This window comes from Oncorhynchus mykiss, chromosome 13 (assembly GCF_057628025.1).
Source record: "Oncorhynchus mykiss isolate SJ-2025 chromosome 13, ASM5762802v1, whole genome shotgun sequence".
In the NCBI taxonomy this organism is placed as follows: Eukaryota; Metazoa; Chordata; class Actinopteri; order Salmoniformes; family Salmonidae; genus Oncorhynchus; species Oncorhynchus mykiss.
In genome coordinates, this window is record NC_143034.1 from 37220616 (window position 1) to 37240165 (window position 19550).

Consider the following 19550-nt stretch of genomic DNA (forward strand, 5'->3'; position numbering starts at 1 on the left):
GAAAGGTGAGGCCAACAGAGTAGCCATGATGTTGTACAACAATTGATGTCTGTAATGAATGTTACAATTATTTGACAATTGTCTTAAAATGAGCAAGAATAGTTAAATTTGCCTTGTTTTCACATTAGTAGTAACATTGATGATTGTAGACTAGAAATAAGTTATTCATTTTGTTGAAACTCTAAGCAGTGTGCCAGACGACTTTTGGTCTCCAATAAAGGCGCTTTTCTGTGTTTAATAAAATTGCGGCATAAGGGCGATGCGGATGCGCACATAATAGGATTGCAAAAACACCTCCCTGCTAATGAGGAAACTGATAGTTATGGATTTAGTATATCTGCCTGGAGCAAAAATGGTGAGCAAAGATTTTAGTTTTTCACAATGTATTCTGAATATGAATGGGGGAAAACTCAGGGGGGTAACCTCCATTTCCAGGTTGCTTATGAGTACATTTCACACTACTTTGGATTATAATTGTAAGGCTCGTTTGAATGTCCTACTTAATATAATGTTTGCTACAGTATTAAGAATTATGTGTAATTATTGAAGAACCGCGCTAATGACAGTATACATTTGGGTGTTGCTAATAAAGTAAAGATTTATTTTTGTATTTCACCTTTATTTAACCAGGTAGGCCAGTCGAGAACAAGTTCTCATTTACAACTGCGACCTGGCCAAGATAAAGCAAAGCAGTGCAACAAAAAAACAACGGAGTTACATACACTTGGGATAAACAAACGTACAGTCAATAACACAATAGAAAGTCTATATACAGTGTGTGCAAATGGAGTAAGAAGGTAAGGCAATAAATAGGCCATATTAGCGAAGTAATTACAAATGAACACTAGAATGATGGATGTGCAGATGATGATGTGCAAGTAGAAATACTTGTGTGCAAAAGAGCAAAAAAAGTAAATCAAAACATGGGGATGAGGTAGGCAGTTGGATGGGCTACTTACAGTTGGGCTGTGTACAGCTGCAGCGATCGGTAAACTGCTCAGACAGATGATGCTTAAAGATAGTGAGGGAGAGTCTCCAACTTCAGTGATTTTTGCAATTCGTTCCAGTCATTGGCAGCAGAGAACTGGAAGGAAAGGCGGCCAAAGTCGGTGTTGACTTTGAGGATGACCAGTGAGATATACTTCCTAGAGCACGTGCTATGGGTGGGTGTTGCAATGGTGACCAGTGAGCTGAGTTAAGGAGGCCTAGCAAAGACTCTTTGATGACCTGGAGCCAGTGGGCTTGGAGACGAATATGTAGCGAGGGCCAGCCGACGAGAGCAGTGGTATATGAAACTTTGGTGACAAAACAGATGGCACTGTGATAGATTGCATCCATTTTGCTGTGTAGAGTGTTGGAGGCTTTTTTGAAAATGACATCACTGAAGTCAAGGATCAAATCAAATAAAATTAAATAAAATTTTATTTGTCACATACACATGGTTAGCAGATGTTAATGCGAGTGTAGCGAAATGCTTGTGCTTCTAGTTCCGACAATGCAGTCATAACAAGTAATCTAACTAACAATTCCAAAACTACTGTCTTGTACACAGTGTAAGGGGATAAAGAATATGTACTTAAGGATATATGAATGAGTGATGGTACAGAGCAGCATAGGCAAGATACAGTAGATGGTATCGAGTACAGTATATACATATGAGATGAGTATGCAAACAAAGTGGCATAGTTAAAGTGGCTAGTGATACATGTATTACATAAGGATACAGTCGATGATATAGAGTACAGTATATACGTATGCATATGAGATGAATAATGTAGGGTAAGTAACATTATATAAGGTAGCATTGTTTAAAGTGGCTAGTGATATATTTACATCATTTCCCATCAATTCCCATTATTAAAGTGGCTGGAGTTGAGTCAGTGTCAGTGTGTTGGCAGCAGCCACTCAATGTTAGTGGTGGCTGTTTAACAGTCTGATGGCCTTGAGATAAAAGCTGTTTTTCAGTCTCTCGGTCCCTGCTTTGATGCACCTGTACTGACCTCGCCTTCTGGATGATAGCGGGGTGAACAGGCAGTGGCTCGGGAGGTTGATGGGTCGGTAGGATAGTCAGTTTTACGAGGGTATGTTCGGCAGCGTGAATGAAGCAGGCTTTGCTGCAAAATAGGAAGCCAATTTAGTCTGGAAGGAGAGTTTACACTCTAGCAAGACACCTAGGTATTTATAGTTGTCCACATATTCTAAGTCAGAAGCGTCCAGAGTAGTGATGCTGGATGGGCGGGTACGGGCAGCGATAGGTTGAAGAGCATACATTTAGTTTTACTAGCGTTTAAGAGCAGTTGGAGGCCACGGAAGGAGTGTTGTATGGCATTAAAGCTCGTTTGGAGGTTTGTTAACAAGTCCAATACAACAAATGAAAGATAAACATCTTGTTAATCTACCCGTCGTGTCCGATTTAAAAAATAAATAAATAAATGCTTTACAGCGAACGCACAACATATTAGGTCATAGCCAAGTCAAAAAAACACAGCCATTTTTTCAGCCAAAGATAGGAGTCACAAAAAGCAGAAATATAGATAAAATTAGTCACTAACCTTTAATGATCTTCATCAGATGACACTCATAGGACATCATGTTACACAATACATCTATGTTTTGTTCGATAATGTGCATATTTATATAAAAGATACAACTGTTATTCACAGAATTAAAGACTGACTTCTCCTTAATGAAACTGCTGTGTCAGATTTCAAAAAAACTTTACGGAAAAAGCATAATTTGAGAATGATTCTCAGAACCCAAAACAGCCAGAGGAATATCCGCCATTTTGGAGTCAACAGACTAGTCAATATTTACTTACCTTTGATGATCTTCATCAGAAGGCACTCCCAGGAATTCCAGTTCGACAATAAATGACTGATTTGTTCCATAAACTTATGTCTCAATAGCCACTTGTTGTTAGCGTGTTCAGCCCAGTAATCCATCTTCATGAGGTGCAGGCACTTCGTCCAGACAAAAACTTGAGAAGTTCCGTTACATCGTTTGACATGTTTCTAAAGGACTGTATGGAATCAATCTTTAGGATGTTTTTAACATAAAACATCAATAATGTTCCAACCGGAGAATTCCTTTTTCTGAAGAAAAGCACTGGAACGAGAGGTAAATCCGTCGGGAGCACGCGTCATGAGACTAAGGCACTCTGCCAGACCACTGACTCAAAGAGGTCTCATGAGCCCCTCCTTTATAGTAGAAACCTCATTAAAGTTTCTGAAGACAATTGACATCTAGTGGAAGCCGTAGGAAGTGCAACTTTATCCATATCTCAATGTGTATTCGGTAAGCCAAGATTTAAAAACTACAAACCTCAGATGTCCCACTTCCTGGTTGGATTTTTCTTAGGTTTTTGCCTGCCATGTGAGTTCTGTCATACTCAGACATCATTCAAACAGTTTTAGAAACTTCAGAGTGTTTTCTATCCAATACTAATAATACTATGCATATATTAGCATCTGGGACAGAGTAGGAGACAGTTCACTCTGGGCACGCTATTCATCCAAAAGTGAAAATTCTAACCCCTATCCCAAAAACCTTTTAGGGATAGGGGGCAGCATTTTCACTTTGGATGAATTGCGTGCCCAGAGTGAACTGCCTCCTACTCCTACAAGTGTATATTTTAATTATATGTAAAACATGTATCTTTCATCAAAGTTTATGATGAGTATTTATGTTATTTGACGTAGCTCTCTGTAATTACTCTGGATATTTTGGAGGCATTTCTGAACATGGCGCCAATGTAAACCAAAATTTGTGGATATAAATATGCATATTATCGAACAAAACATAAATGTATTGTGTAACATGATGTCCTATGAGTGTCATCTGATGGAGATTATCAAAGGTTAGTGATTAATTTTATAACTAGTCTCAGAGTAATGTAAGATCCCAGGATAACTAGTCTCAGAGTAATGTTAGATCCCAGGAGAAAGAATAGGGTAGACTGCACGCGTCAAACGTTTGATTTATGACCCTATGTCAGGAGGACGTGTGCATGCCCATATATGGGCATCCTGTTCCTGTTCTCACTCGTTAGAGGGTGTGCTAATTTATGCATATATTGTATCTATTCCTTTGAATTTGATGATTGATGTCTAGGGACCTCTTTGAACTGGGGGATGTGTTTGAACATTTCAAAGAGTATGGCCCCCCCACCCCCCTGTTTTATTGACCTTAGGGCTGTTGTCTATGAAACAGGAATATCCGGGGTATTGGGTGTGGCAGAGGCATTATAAATAAAACCCAGAACAAGACATGCAGCCCCAGAACAGTAAACAAGAATTTAAAAATAAAACCCAGAATATTAAACAGAAAAATATGTCTTCTAGGCCAATTCTCGGGGTGCTATGCGGCTCATGTCATGAACCCAATGACAAAAGCCTGGAGAATGTTTTGTGTGAGACCCCAGATTGTTTTAAAGGAGTTTGGGGTACGAGTGAGGAACATATGTCTTACATATTCCAACCTGAGGAATCTACGGTTAAGATATTAACAGACAGCGGCCCCAAACCCCTTTATCAGGCAAAAACCGGGAGTTTTTCTCCTGCGCTACAGATGAGAGAATGGCTTAAGATAGGACTCGCGCTCTGTCAAATTGAACAGGCCCTGAGCGGTACAACTCTGCCCGGATATGCCCTGGAAGAACTGGTCTGCGGACGCAGTGATCTGAAGGCCCTAAGAATCACTTCAATGACGTATACCTCTGACTTCAAAGTGACAATTTTAGCATGTGAACAATTTGATAGTGCAAATGCGACAAAATCTGTCTGTTCATATGCATTTTCCAAACATGTAAGGATGTAAACTTTTTTATGCCTGTTTTCAGTTTTAAATGGCGTGATTATAATATCTTCAAAACACTTATGAATAAGCTGGACAGTCTTTTCCAAAATCGTGAACAATTATGGCGATGGCCGTGGTTATCGTTGAGACAAACACAGGACTCACAGGGCAGAAGGCAGATCTTTCCCTGGAGTGAAAACGTACGGAGCTTTGATGGAGCGTGCAAGCGTCTTGGCGATGGTGAATTGGAAACGGATAATGGTCAGGGCTAACCAGGACATATACCTGTAAGAAAGGAATAGTAAAAAGGTTTAATTATAATGTGTGTTAAAATGTATGTACTAAATATTTTGGAATTAAATCAATGGTTTTAAAATTGTATCTCACCCTTTAACGAAAGGGGATATCTCGTTTTCTCTCACAGGGCGTGAGAGAAAACGAGATATTTAGGACAGGGCGTCTGTCGCGGAGAAATGCAATGTCTTAAAAAAAACAATGTATTATTTTCCTTATCTTATCTTTCCTACAATGGTATGTTATAAACATTACAGGTTATTAAAGTTTGTAATGATGTACAACTGTAGGCCACCAATGGTTTTACATAAATTACTCGTACATGTTTAAATATTGCGCAGTAAAATTGGGTAATTAATTCTAACATGTCTTTAAAAAGTTTGTACAAAATATTTTGGAATTAAATAAAAGGAATTTAAAACAGTATCTCACCCTTTAACGATAGGAAAACGTATTTTACATCATCACCAAGCAGACTTACGGAAAAGCAGGGTGCGAGCGTGGGTGTGCGTGTGCCGTGCCGAGTGTGTGTGTTTAAAAAAAAGGGGTGTGTGTTCAACAATGCCCAGGCATCTGCACTCAAGGCCCTTTCTCTCTGTAGGGGATCGTTTGAACAGTACAGTATGTCCAGATATCTGCCTACCCCCCATCAAAAAGTGTGACGGCGTCTCTTAAAATGGGCACTTTCGATTCATTAACACACAGGTCTTTCAAATCTGAATTTAAATTCAAACACCCCAGAAAGAATACAATATGTCTAGACCGAGCCCGGGGTTAAACAATGTTATTTCTAATCAGCGCCCGGTGCCCCCGCCCCGGTCTAAATCAAAAAGGCAATACATGCATACAAAATGTCTCGACATCCCCTCATGTTGTTTGAATTCACTGCCTTTTGTTCTCTAAAACATTCTGGGGGGTACTCCAGCCCCATTTTATGACATACAGGATATCGCCCGGAAAAATGCCACCACGGCATGTAAACTCATTCCTTACTATCTCTAGTTAGGGACACGACCGTGGAGCGAGTCTAGACAACCGATCCACTCTGTTAGCAACGCTTTAGCGCAAACCCACAGGCCAACAGCCCCGAATATTTATCGGCCAGGACAGATACAAAATATAATCAGTGAATCCCTCCTAATGGAGCTTTCTGAAGGTGAGTTCGTGAAAGCGGGGGATTGTTTGAATATTATGGATATTATTGTAATATTAAACTGGAGTTATATCTGTTTTAAACGGGGGTCAAAGCCCGTATTCTTAAAATGTAAAACATTTATATAGGACAAATAACTGTTACTATTATCTAACGTTTGTAGGGTCTCCATCATTTATGCAGCTTTTAAGAGGTTTAAATGATCTGGAACAGAACGCATTACACAGTGATTCTCAGACGCAAAAAAACATGCAGCCAATCCCCATCACGCTATTTTCGACGTAAGTCCAAATAATCACATACCCAATAATATTTATACATTCAAACAAATAGTGTGCACCCTATATTAAAAGGTATTTTTGTATTTACAGCCGACATACAGCCAAGAAGGATAACTGCCTCCTTATGGACCCTGAACGACTTTGTTGGAGCAGATGACACATCCGATGACACAGATGCAATTCTCCCGTTCTGCACGAACGTTTTTTCCAACACACCGAGAACAGAGAATTTAAACGTCCCGCCAACTCCCCCGGGAACCTCCACCCACTCGCTACATATTCCAGGCCCCAACAAGCAACGCATAACGAGGGCTCTTGTACATTGCTCTGAATCCACCCCCCCAGAAAAGTACTACTGTGCAGGGAGCTTGCGGCTTCACGATCAGGCGCTCCATGGACACGGTATGAAGTCATTATATATATATATATATATATATATATATATATATATATATATATATATATATATATATATATATATATATATATATATATATTATTAGTTATACATAGTTTTATTATTTATACATTTTTTAGGCTTGAATATGTTAAAACAAGGACAAATAATGTTTTTTCAGACTCCCAGGAGACCGGCCCTGCAGAATCGGGAACTCTTGATGAAAAAAGTCACACCCCCCCCCGGTTTCTGCGATTCGTCAGAACAGCCCGCACCAAAAAAGACGAGGTATTATAACTATGTATTGTTAATATATAGTATTATACCTGAAATGTATTTGATATTTTATGTATCTAACATATTTTTATATTTAATAACCTATTGTGTATGTATTATTTTCTATCAGACTCTATCAGACTACATCTAGATCAGGGGGATTCCGGCTCACCGAACATTCCCAATGAAACAACCAAAGCGGAAGATATCCCTGTTTTAAATGAAATTTCAGAGGCAGACGATCGGGAAGGTTTTGCTACACAAACGACGGAGGGTTTTACTTGAAAGACAGTACCGAGACGATCTCTCATTCTGGCATAGAACAATTCCACGCATGTTAAACAGCCAATAAAGGCGCTAAAATCATATATGTAACACGGATCATTCCAGAATTACCCAAGAACGCACATCCTTAATTATCCAAATGGCAGAGCCACCATACCAAGTTGAGACAGTTGAAAGCCTCTTATCACAGATACCGCCAGAACTCATAGAAATTATTAATCGTATGAACGAGGCGGGGGTTTCAGACATAATACCGATAGATGAAAGCATATTATCACAGATTCCAGCCGAACTCCTAGAAATGATTAATCGTATGAATGAGTCAGGGACGCCCGATGAAAACCTGTTATCACAGATTCCCGAAGCCCTCATATCCCTAATTAATCAGATGAACAAGAGCCAGACATCTTCGGCATCCCACACACCATCTTCAACATCCCAACGGTTAAGGCCCATGTCCGTAGAGTCTGAAACGCAACACAATGTTTTTGGGGAATTGGAAAATAGTCTAATAAATCAGGCGGGAGATGGTATTGATAGAAGTGTCCGGGTTGTGTACCGAAATAAATGCAACAATACAGAGATTCGACAGTTTTTCAAATTCATATGGGTGAATCAGAATCTTGACTATGCTGTGTTTTACGTAATGATATTGGACACTCTGAACGATCTGTTAGACGGCAAGAGATTTTGGCGAACCACGTGATGTCTTACAGTTGGAAATTTGTGGAGATAGCCTGCATAACACGGTGTCTCTTATTTTACCCAATGGCGAAGCAGATCTTGAACAATTTATCGCACTGCTAGAACGCCTTGTTCAGTCAAATTTAGCCGTCATAGCAGATCGGACCCTCGAGCTTGTAGTGCAAATAATACGGCAACCCCAGGGTGGTGGGGGTCAGAGAAGGAAGCTTGATAGCCTAATGCAGTCAGAAATCATAAGCAATAAAAGGCCCTACCTCATAAACGTTCACAATCCAGATAATAAGCTATGCTTTGCAATAGGTCTAGCACATTTACTCAACCCTAGATGTACTGATCTAGCGGCATTGCAAAAGGCTAGAGAGCTCCAAACGGCCGTGGGTCTTGGTATACAGGATGCTGTGGCTTTCTCTGACATAGTCAAATTTGAAAACTTTCTGAATATCAAGATTGTGGTTTTGTACCACAGTAGAGCTAATGCAGCTCTCTTGAAGTTCCAAAACAACCCCCAACCTCATCCTCAGATTCTGTACTTTTATGTGCAAAACGAACATTAGTATGCGTTACTAACATCACTGCGTTTTTAGGGGCACCATATGGGTGTCCATCCTGACATACCGGCTACACCCGAAAGGGAGGGCACTCGTGCCGTTATAACTGTTCAGTATGTCTGGATGCAAATTGCCCAATGCAACCCTTAAACTTGACACCCTGTGAGGATTGCCACCGCACATGTCGTTCGACCTACTGTTACGAAAAACACAAAATTTAAACATGGTACCCCAAGGCCTGTAAATCTGTAAGCAGTTGTGACATTAACAAGAAATGCCCAAAATGCCATTGCAATTACAACCTTAAAATAGATAGCCCTAAACCGCATGTGTGTGGAATCATATATTGTCCAATCTGTAAAGGGCCTTTGAAAAGCAGAGACGCTGAAGTGGTTCAAGAAGTGCCACACGAGTGTTATATTCAGCCCTTGGCTGAAGATGAACATTCAGAGAAATATGTGTTCTATGATTTTGAGACAAATTAGCAATTGGGGTTCATTTGCCTATTTTTGTATCTACCATGACTTTCAAGGGTGAAAAGTGGTCGGCAGAGGGACCCAATTGTGCACTGCTCTTTCTAAAACACTTTAGAAAACCCCAGTACAGAAACTTCACGTTTATAGCGCACAATGCTAGAGCCTATGACTCTTACATTCTTCTGAACCCCTTGATACAGCAAGGCGTGGCACCCAGTGTCATAGCTCAAGGTAGTAAAATCTTGTGTTTTGTAGACCCAGTCTTCAACCAGAGATACATTGACAGTTTAAGCTTCTTATCCATGAGATTGGCTCAAATGCCAGAGGCCTTCGGTTTTGAAAACTCTGTGAAAGGCTGGTTCTTCACACCTGAGGAGAATCTACATTATATTGGATCATATCCCAGCCCTGAAATGTACTGGTGTGATTAAATGTCTCCCAAAGAGCGTGAGAGATTCATGACGTGGTACGAGACAGTAAGACATGGCACCTTTTGATTTCCATAAAGAGATAGAATCATACTGCGACAATGATGTGGTTATACTTCGTGAAGGATGCCTCAGATTCAGAGAAGAGGTAATCAAAGATGCAGGCATTGACCCCTGGAGTTGTACAACTATTGCATCGGCATGTATGAAAACCTATCGTACACACTTTCTGCCTACAGCATCTATAGCAATCCCCTTGCCTGACAACTACCGACGCCAATTCAAGTCATACTCTAGTGGGTCCATTCAATGGTTGGAGTACTTGGCCCAGGATAAAGACGTTTTTATTCAACATGCTTTGAATTATTCAGAGACTTGTCCCGAAGCAACTCCGTCGTTGTCTTGGCTGTGGGCTTAAGGTCGTTGTACTGTTGGTAGGTGAACCGTTGCCCCAGTCTGAGGTCCTGAGTTCTCTGTAGCAGGTTTTCATCAAGGTTCTCTCTGTACTTTGCTCCGTTCATCTTTCTCTTTCTGATTAGTCTCCCAGTCCCTTCCGCTGAAAAACATCCCCACAGCATGATGCTGCCACCACCATGCTTTACGCCAGGCGAGACGCTTGGCATTCAGGCCAAATAGTTCAGTCTTTAGGTGCCTTTTGGTTCCAAGCGGGCTGTCCTGTTGTTATTACTGAAGAGTGGTTTCCGTCTGGCCACTCTACTATAAAGGTCTGATTGGTGGAGTATTGCAGAGATGGTTGTCCTTCTGGAAGGTTCTCCCATCTTCACAGAGGAACTGTGGAGCTCTGTCAGAGTGACCATCGGGTTCTTGGTCACCTCCCTGACCAAGGCCCTTCTACCCCCATTTCTCAGTTTGGCGCGCAGCCAGCCAGCTCTAGGAAGAGTCTTGGTGGTTCCAAACTTCTTACATTCTAGAATGATGGTGACGACTGTTCTTGGGGACCTTCAATGCTGAAGACATTTTTTGGTACCCTTCCCCAGATCTGTGAATCGACACAATCCTGTCTCGGAGCTCTATGGACAATTTCTTCGACCTCATTGCTTGGTGTTTACTCTGATGGGCATTGTCAACTGTGGGACCTTATATAGACAGGTATAATCATAAACAATATGATTTCACGTGGCATAAACAAAAACACAAATTCTCAGTCAGAAAATATAAGTCAGAACACAGCGCTTTTATTCTCTCATGTGATTTCAGGTTCTGTGATTGGGAAAATGTCCTTCCACACAGAAAGAGAGCAGTGGTAGAGCTTTTTTGGTGTGTGTCTTCTTATGCTCCTTCGGGCTCCTTAACCAGACAAAACTCTTTACACAGTATTGGAAAGGCTTTTCTCCTGTGTGTGTCCTCTCGTGAGCTTTTAGATCTCCTACTCGTGAAAATCAGTTTTTAACTCTGGGAGCAGTGGTATGGCTTCTCTCATGTGTTTGTCCACTCATGCTCCTTCAGGCTCCCTAACTGAATAAAACTCATTCCAAAGTGGGAACAGTGTCTAGTTCCTCTCATACCAAAGACAAGAGTATTTAGTTAAATACTAAGAAGAGAACTGAATTAAACCTTCATAAAATAAAACTGTCTTCCTGCGAGACTAGATTCCTCAAAAACCTGAAGTCGGTTTTCAGAACATACCATAATTTCTTAACTTGGTGGCAGCCATAATAATAATAATAATGCAGAACATAAAATCTAATATTTCTCTCATGTTTATAGCAAAGCTCTATGGGCAAAGGGGGATACCTAGTCCTTTCTACAACTGAATGCATTCAACTGAAATATGTCTTTCGCATTTAACCCAACCCCTCTGAATTGGAGAGGTCTGCCTTAAATCGACATCCACGCCATCGGTACCCGGCTTATCGTCTGTGTCTTTTCTCTCATGCCTTTTCAGGGTAGCTAACACTGTAAAACACTTTCTACACTGGGAACAATGGAAAGGTTCTTCTCCCATGTGTGTCCATTCATGAGCTTTTAGGTCCCCTGATTGGGAAAATCTCTTTTCACATTGGAAGCAGTGGTATGGCTTTTCCACTGTGTGTATTCTCTCATGCCTTTTCAGGTTAGCCAACAGGGTAAAAATCTTTCTACACTGGGAACACTGGAAAGGCTTTTCTTCTGTGTGTGTCCACTCATGCACCTTCAGGCTCGCTAACTGAATAAAACTCATTCCACAGTGGGAACAGTGATAAGCATTTTCTCCTGTGTGTATTCTCTCATGCCTTTTCAGATTAGCTAACACAGTAAAACTCTTTTTACACTGGGAGCATTGAAAAGGCCTTTCTCCTGTGTGTGTCCTCTCATTAGCTTTTAGGTCCCCTGATCGGAAAAAAATCTATTTTCACATTGGAAGCAGTGGTATGGCTTTAATCCTGTGTGTGTACTTTCATGAGCTTTTAGGTCCCCTACTCGTGAAAACCTATTTTTACACTGGGAGCAGTGGTAAGGCTTTTCTCCTGTGTGTATTCTCTCGTGCTCTTTTAGGTGCCCCCTCTGCGTAAAACGCATTCCACACTGGGAACAGTGATAAGGCTTTTCTCCTGTGTGCATCCACTCATGCTCCTTCAGGCTTCCTAACTGAACAAAACTATTTTCACACTGGGAGCATTGGAAAGGCTTTTCTCCTGTGTGCGTCCTCTCATGAGCTTTCCTGATCCGGAAAATATTTTTTTCACAGTGGGAGCAGTGGTGTTGTCTCACTGGTTTGGGCGTCTCTGGGTCTGGTGCCCCCAAATGACTCTTCCTGCTGTCATAGCGAGAGTCTGGTCTCTCTCCTGCCAAAGACAAACAGAGTATCTAGTTAAACAGAGACCTGCATGAAACCTCCACATGATAAAACTGTCTTCCTATGAGGTTTAATCTAGACTAGATCCCTCAATAAAAGAGCAGAACTGGTTATCACAGAGTGGCTGTAGTGCTTTGTAGGCTGGGTAAATCCATTTGAATTCAATATATTTTTGACAGCATCCCTTTTGATTTAAAAACAATCTTTCCTTACATGTTTAACTATGGAAGAAATATACTTTTTCTTTTGTAACTGAATGTAAAAACATGAATGAGATATACAGTACCAGTTAAAAGTTTGGACACACCTACTCATTCCAGGGTTTGTCTTTATTTTTATAATTTTCTACATTGTAGAATAATCTTGAAAACTATGAAAACACATACAGAATCATGTAGTAACCAAAAAAAGTGGTAAACAAATCAAAATATATTTTGGATTCTTCAAAGTAGCCACCCTTTGCCTTGATGACAGCTTTGCACACTCTTGGCATTCTCTCAACCAGCTTCACCTGGAGTGCTTTTCCAACCGTCTTGAAGAAGTTCCCACATATGCTGAGCACTTATTGGCTGCTTTACCTTCACTCTGCGGTCCAATTCATCCCAAACCATCTCAATTGGGTTGAGGTCGGGTGATTGTGGAGGCCAGGTCATCTGAAGCAGCACTCCATCACTCTCCTTTTTGGAAAAATAGCCCTAACACAGCCTGAAGGTGTTTTCGGTCATTGTCCTGCTGAAAAACAAATGATAGTCCCACTAAGCGCAAACCAGATGGGATGGCATATCGCATTTGGGCAAATTTATTTAAATAGCCCTTCTTTAATCAGCTGATTTCTCAAAGTGCTGTACAGAAACCCAGCCTAAAACCCCAAACAGCAAGCAATGCAGGTGTAGAAGCACGAATGCTTCAGAATGCTGTGGTAGCCAGACAGGTGTGTGCCATTCCAAATGTCCAATCAATTGAATTGACCACAGGTGGACTCTAATCAAGTTGTAGAAACATCTCAACGATGATGATGAAAACAGTATGCACCTGAGCTCAATTTCGAGTCTCATAGCAAACAGGTTGAATACCTATGTAAATAATAATAATAAATAATAATAATTATGTTTTTTCTTTTAATAAATGTGATATTTTTTCTAAAAACCTATTTTCGCTTTTTCATTATGGGGTATTGTGCGTAGATTGATGAGGATTTTTATTTATTGTAGAATAAGGCTGTAACGTAACAAAATGTGGAAAGACTTTACTGACATAAATAAGGGATTAAAGACATCCAAACAAATCTCACAGATATAGGACAGACACCAGATATAGGACAGACACCAGATATAGGACAAACACCAACAAACTTCCTTTAGATGTTTTGGGGGAAACAATGTTACTATGGTTACTGATATTCCATCTTGTGAATGTTATCCAATGTGTTACTATGGTTACTGTTGTTCCATGTTGTGAATGTTATCCAATGTGTAACTATGGGTTATAGCAGTACGGACAAATAATTTTTTGACGTAAAATAATGTAATATTTTTTGTTGATACATCCATTGGTCTTACAATTCAAAATGTAATAGCAAAATGGTCCTTGGTATAACCTTAAAACATTTCTCATTCCGTTGTCGTTGGAGTGAGGCCTAGCCTACTGGTGAACGGGGTCTCATTCATATTGGGAAATTATTTGGCTGGAGGAAGGTTTTGCCAAATCCTGTCGTTTGCAAGGAACCCAGAATTGAGGAACCTGAAGGTTTATCAGAAAAGTACCCTACAGTGTTCCCAGCATGTGCTCTGTCTAAGAAAGTCACCGGGAGCAAGTCTAGTATGTCAGCGATCCCACTATGGTCGATCTGTCAGACATTTATGAGGGATCCTGAATTCGGTAAACCTCCTGAGTTGACCTCTCCTTTGAAAACCACAAAGGTGAGAGTTTGTAGAACCTCAATGAAGAGAGGATCCCTACAGTTGACACTTGAATGTCTAGGAAGCAGCAGATTGCTGAACAGAGTAGAGATTATTCCCTCTCCCCTCTTTTTGTTGAGATACATCCAGAAGAAGAGTTTAATTAAGTTTGTGTTGGTAATTTTGACAGACATGGCATTCTAACGAGGAAACAGCGCTCTTATGAGGAAATGGTGTTCTCACGCGACTTCTGGGCAAGAAGATTGGCCCAGTTGACCGATTATGATTTTTCGATGCCGACACCGATTATTGGAGGACCAAAAAAGCCGATACCAATTAATCCGCCAATTTTTTATTTATTTATATGTAATAAAGACAATTACAGCAATACTGAATGAACACTTATTTGAACTTAATATAATACATCAATAAAAGCAATTTAGCCTCAAGTAAATAATGAAACATGTTCAATTTGTTTTAAATAATGCAAAAACAAAGTGTTGGAGAAGAAAGTAAAAGTGCAATATGTGCTATGTAAGAAAGCTAATGTTTCAGTTCCTTGCTCAGAACATGAGAACATATGAAAGCTGGTGGTTGTAGTTATTATAGGAATTATAGGAATATTTCCCTCTATACCGTTAATGTATTTCATTAACCTTTGACTATTGGATGTTCTTATAGGTATTTTAGTATTGCCAATGTAACAGTATAGCTTCTGTCCCTCTCCTCGCTCCTCCCTGGGTTCGAACCAGGAACACATCGACAACAGCCACCCTCGAAGCAGCATTACCCATACAGAGCAAGGGAAACAACTACCCCAAGGCTCAGAGCGAGTGACTTTTGAAACGCTATTAGCGCGCGCTAACTAGCTAGCCATTTCACTTTGGTTACACCAGCCTCATCTTGGGAGGTGATAGGCTTGAAGTCACAAACAGCGCAATGCTTGACGCACAATGAAGAGCGGCTGGCAAAACGCACAAAAGTGCTGTTTGAATGAATGTTTACTCGCCTGCTTCTGCCTACCACCACTCAGTCATATACTTAGATACTTGTATGCTTGTATGCTCAGTCAGATTATATGCAACGCTAGATAATATCTAGTAATATCATCAACCATGTGTAGTTAACTAGTGATTATGATTGATTGTTTTTTATAAGATAAGTTTAATGCTAGCTAGCTACTTACCTTGGCTTACTGCATTCGCGTAACAGGCACTTCTGGACAAGACGATTGGCCCAGGTTATCTCAAATTGTTGTTCCGGTTGCGCTTCAACAAGAAATACTGAGGTTGGCTCACTTTGGTAGTATGGCAGGTCATCTTGGGGTCAACAGATGTCTGAAACAGGATGTTGTGGCTCACTGTAAATCCTGTGGCGTTTGCCAGCGGACAGGTAAACCGAACCAAGCCATACCAGTTGCACCTTTGCAGCCTCTTCCTGCTTTTGACAAACCTTTCCGCAGGGTTCTGTTGGACTGTGTTGGTCCTTTGTCCAATGCCAAGAGTGGTATTTCAGTTAACTAGTGATAGACTATTTATAATGCAGACATGATATAGTAGTTCATATGCATCTGGTTGAGTGACATTTTTGGCTTGGATGTAAAAACAACAACACTTTCCTACATTTCAGCACAGCAGGCCAATTAGTTCTATGCTCAGATGGGCGCTCCCTCAACATTATCAGGACAGAGAAACCAGACACGCGCCCCCTCAACATTATCAGGACAGAGAACCAGACACACGCTCCCTCAACATTATCAGGACAGAGAAACCAAACACGCGCTCCCTCAACATTATCAGGACAGAGAAACCTGACACGCGCCCACTCAACATTATCAGGACAGAGAAACCGAACACGCGCTCCCTCAACATTATCAGGACAGAGAAACCAGACATGCGCCCCCTCAACATTATCAGGACAGAGAAACCAGACATGCTCATTGCTCACATGGAGAACTCCAAACAAAAAGACAATTAAAAAAATGGATGAATCTTGTAAATGATGGTTCTGAAATAAACCAAAACTGGTTTCTCACAAGTGGAGCAGGTTTTGAACAGACAACGTTTCCACTCCGAGAATGACAATGGTAAATGACTGTAATTAATACATGCATTAACAGAAATGAATGTAACCAAATGACAGGAAGTAACGGTACATTTACTGCTGGGGACATTTGTAATGGGGAATTGATCAAATAAACTCAATCAATTCACACAATGAAACAATGAAGGAGCAAGAATTGGTGGAAGCCAGCACCACCACACAACCATCCCCTTCTTCTTGTCTCAACATTTTAAATTATACTCAAATTATACTTCACACATATTTGAGATGCTTTTCACTGACTGCCGCAACTCAATAATCAGCGAAACCTATTGCCACACGCACTGCCCAAATAGGCATAAGCCTACAAGCTTCATTATGGGGTAGTGTGGTGTCAATATTGGGTATTGTGATGTCAATATTGGTTATTGTGATGTCAATATTGGGTATTGTGATGACATTGAGGGGTATTGTCATGTCATTATTGGGTATTGTGTGTAGATTGATGAGGGTGAAAAAATTATTTAATCCATGTCAGAATAAGGCTGTAACGTAACAAAATGTAGAAAAAGTGAAGGGGTCTGAATACTTTCCGAATGAACTGTATATATAGGGGCAGTACTCAGTGACATCACTTCATGAAACAGGAGGCACAAATATATAACATAGGTTCAAAATATCAACATTCAATGTATCAAAATATATGACCAAGCTGGAAGTGGAAACGAGGTTTGCTGATGATCAACCTCCTCCTTCACATCTGACTCCTAATGATCAACCTCCTCCTTCACATCTGACTCCTGATGATCAACCTCTTCCTTCACATCTGACTCCTGATGATCAACCTCCTCCTTCACATCTGACTCCTGATGATCAACCTCCTCCTTCACATCTGACTCCTGATGATCAACCTCCTCCTTCACATCTGACTCCCGTGATCAATCCAGAGTGTCTTCTTTTTTGGGGGAATCCCGAATAGGACGTCATCATGACCACCGTCCACAAGATAATTGTCATTCAGGTTATCAATGGGAAGAGCATCAGCAATATTTATTGTCTGGTAACTTGTCTCATTTAATGGATTTAAATTGGCAGGTGCACAGGGAGAAACCCCATTAAAACACTTTTGGAAGTCTTTAACTGTATCAAAGTCTGTGGCCTGTGATGTTGGGACAAATTATAGTCCCTTATTATACAAGAGACATAATTCACAAATTCTACAGCACAACTGCAGAGTCATGTCTTAAGTGTAAAACTAACAATGACTCAATAATCCTTCTGGGAATGTTATGACATCATAAAGTTATGGGAGGAGTTAGAATGTTGGCTGTCAGAAGTACAGTTGTACAATGTAAAATGACTTTTAATCCGTCTGTCTGTATATTTCAAGATATGGCATATGAGGATGCAATGAGATACCCGATGGTTGGAAGATACTTTTCTAATCAGTCATCTTAAATATTATAGTTAAAACCTGGAAATCAACCAATCCTCTGTTGTTAATTCAATAGAATGGTAAAATGCTTAATTATCTAAAAGTTGAAAGTGACGGAGAGAAATAAAATGGTGCTGATGCGGGCGCTTGAGATGGAGGTGTGTTCTAGTGGGTCTGGGCAGGTGTGATGTAATTAATGGAGATGGGGCTGTGTTCTAGTGGGTCTGTGCAGGTGTGATGTAGTTAATGGAGATAGGGCTGTGTTCTAGTGGGGCTGTGCAGGTGTGATGTAGTTAATGGAGATGGGGCTGTGTTCTAGTGGGTCTGTGCAGGTGTGATGTAGTTAATGGAGATGGGGGTTTGGTCTAGTGGGTCTGGGCAGGTGAGATGTAGTTAATGGAGATGGAGGTGTGTTCTAGTGGGTCTGGGCAGGTGTGATGTAGTTAATGGAAATAAAGGTGTGTTCTCGTGGTTCTGGGCAGGTGTGATGAAGTTAATGGAGATGGGGCTGTGTTCTAGTGGGTCTGGGCAGGTGTGATGAAGTTAATGGCGGTGTTTTTAATGTTTGCAAGCTTAAGCTAGATATCGACCTAGTGTGACCTTCCTGGTCCCGTCTCTCAAGTCAGTGAGTCAACACAGGAAGGTGGAATGGATGGGTAGTTTATTTATTTCCAAAGCTGCAATGATGGGACACATACAGTATGGATGGATGATCAGTAGTGACAGGATATAAACAACACTCCCACAGCAATTCTCCATAAATATGCCCTATAATATATTGACAAAAAAACAGTTGAAATGTCTATCAAAGTTATTGTGATCGTATAGTGGATTTAACGATTTCTACTAATTCATAATTTACTATAATAAAAATAAATACATTATTTCCATGTGTCTCACATTCACTACATCAGAATAAACGGTCATCCATTATAGTATCAAAAATGATCAAATTAACCTGAAAGATTACTCAATGTCCCCCTCTGGTGGCGAAGAAGTATAATACACCTAAACTAACAAAACCGGGCAAATAAACTGGCACCTGGTGTTCATGAGTTTATAAAACATATACTTTGTACATTTGTAATAAATTACCTGCATTGATGAGACACACAGTGTGGATGACCGATCAGTAGTCGACAGGGTAAAAATGGCACTCCTAAAGAAGATGCATTTTCCAGTTTGCTACCAACTTGAAAGAGGGAACTTTAGCATAAAACCCACATGGAAATCTGAGATTCGGCAAGAAACATATAAAGAGAGGTTTATTTGACGCCAAACCAACAACAGTAGTTACTAAAACATACATTGCTAATGTATGATTTAAAAATTGGATTTTATGATGTAATGTCAACTTTATACATTTCTATCCCAGGACCACTCGATTTTCAAATTCTCCAAAAATCTGCTGTGGATTACCCAGAATCCCATACCTTTATCACTGAGTGTATTACACTGAGTGTAATGTAAACACACGAGAAGCGCAGCAGTCTACCGTACAGCATCTCAGTGCTAGGGGCTTCACTACAGCCCCATGTTCAAAACCGGGCTGTATCATAACAAGTCGTAAATTAAAGTCGCATAGGTCAGCGCACAATTGGCCCAGCATCGTCTCTGGGTTAGGGTTTGGCAGGGGCAGGCCGTCAATGTAAATAATAACTTGTTATTAACTGACTTGCCTAGTTAAATAAAGGTTAAATATATATTTTTTTAAATGTACCTTCATTACACCGTTACACT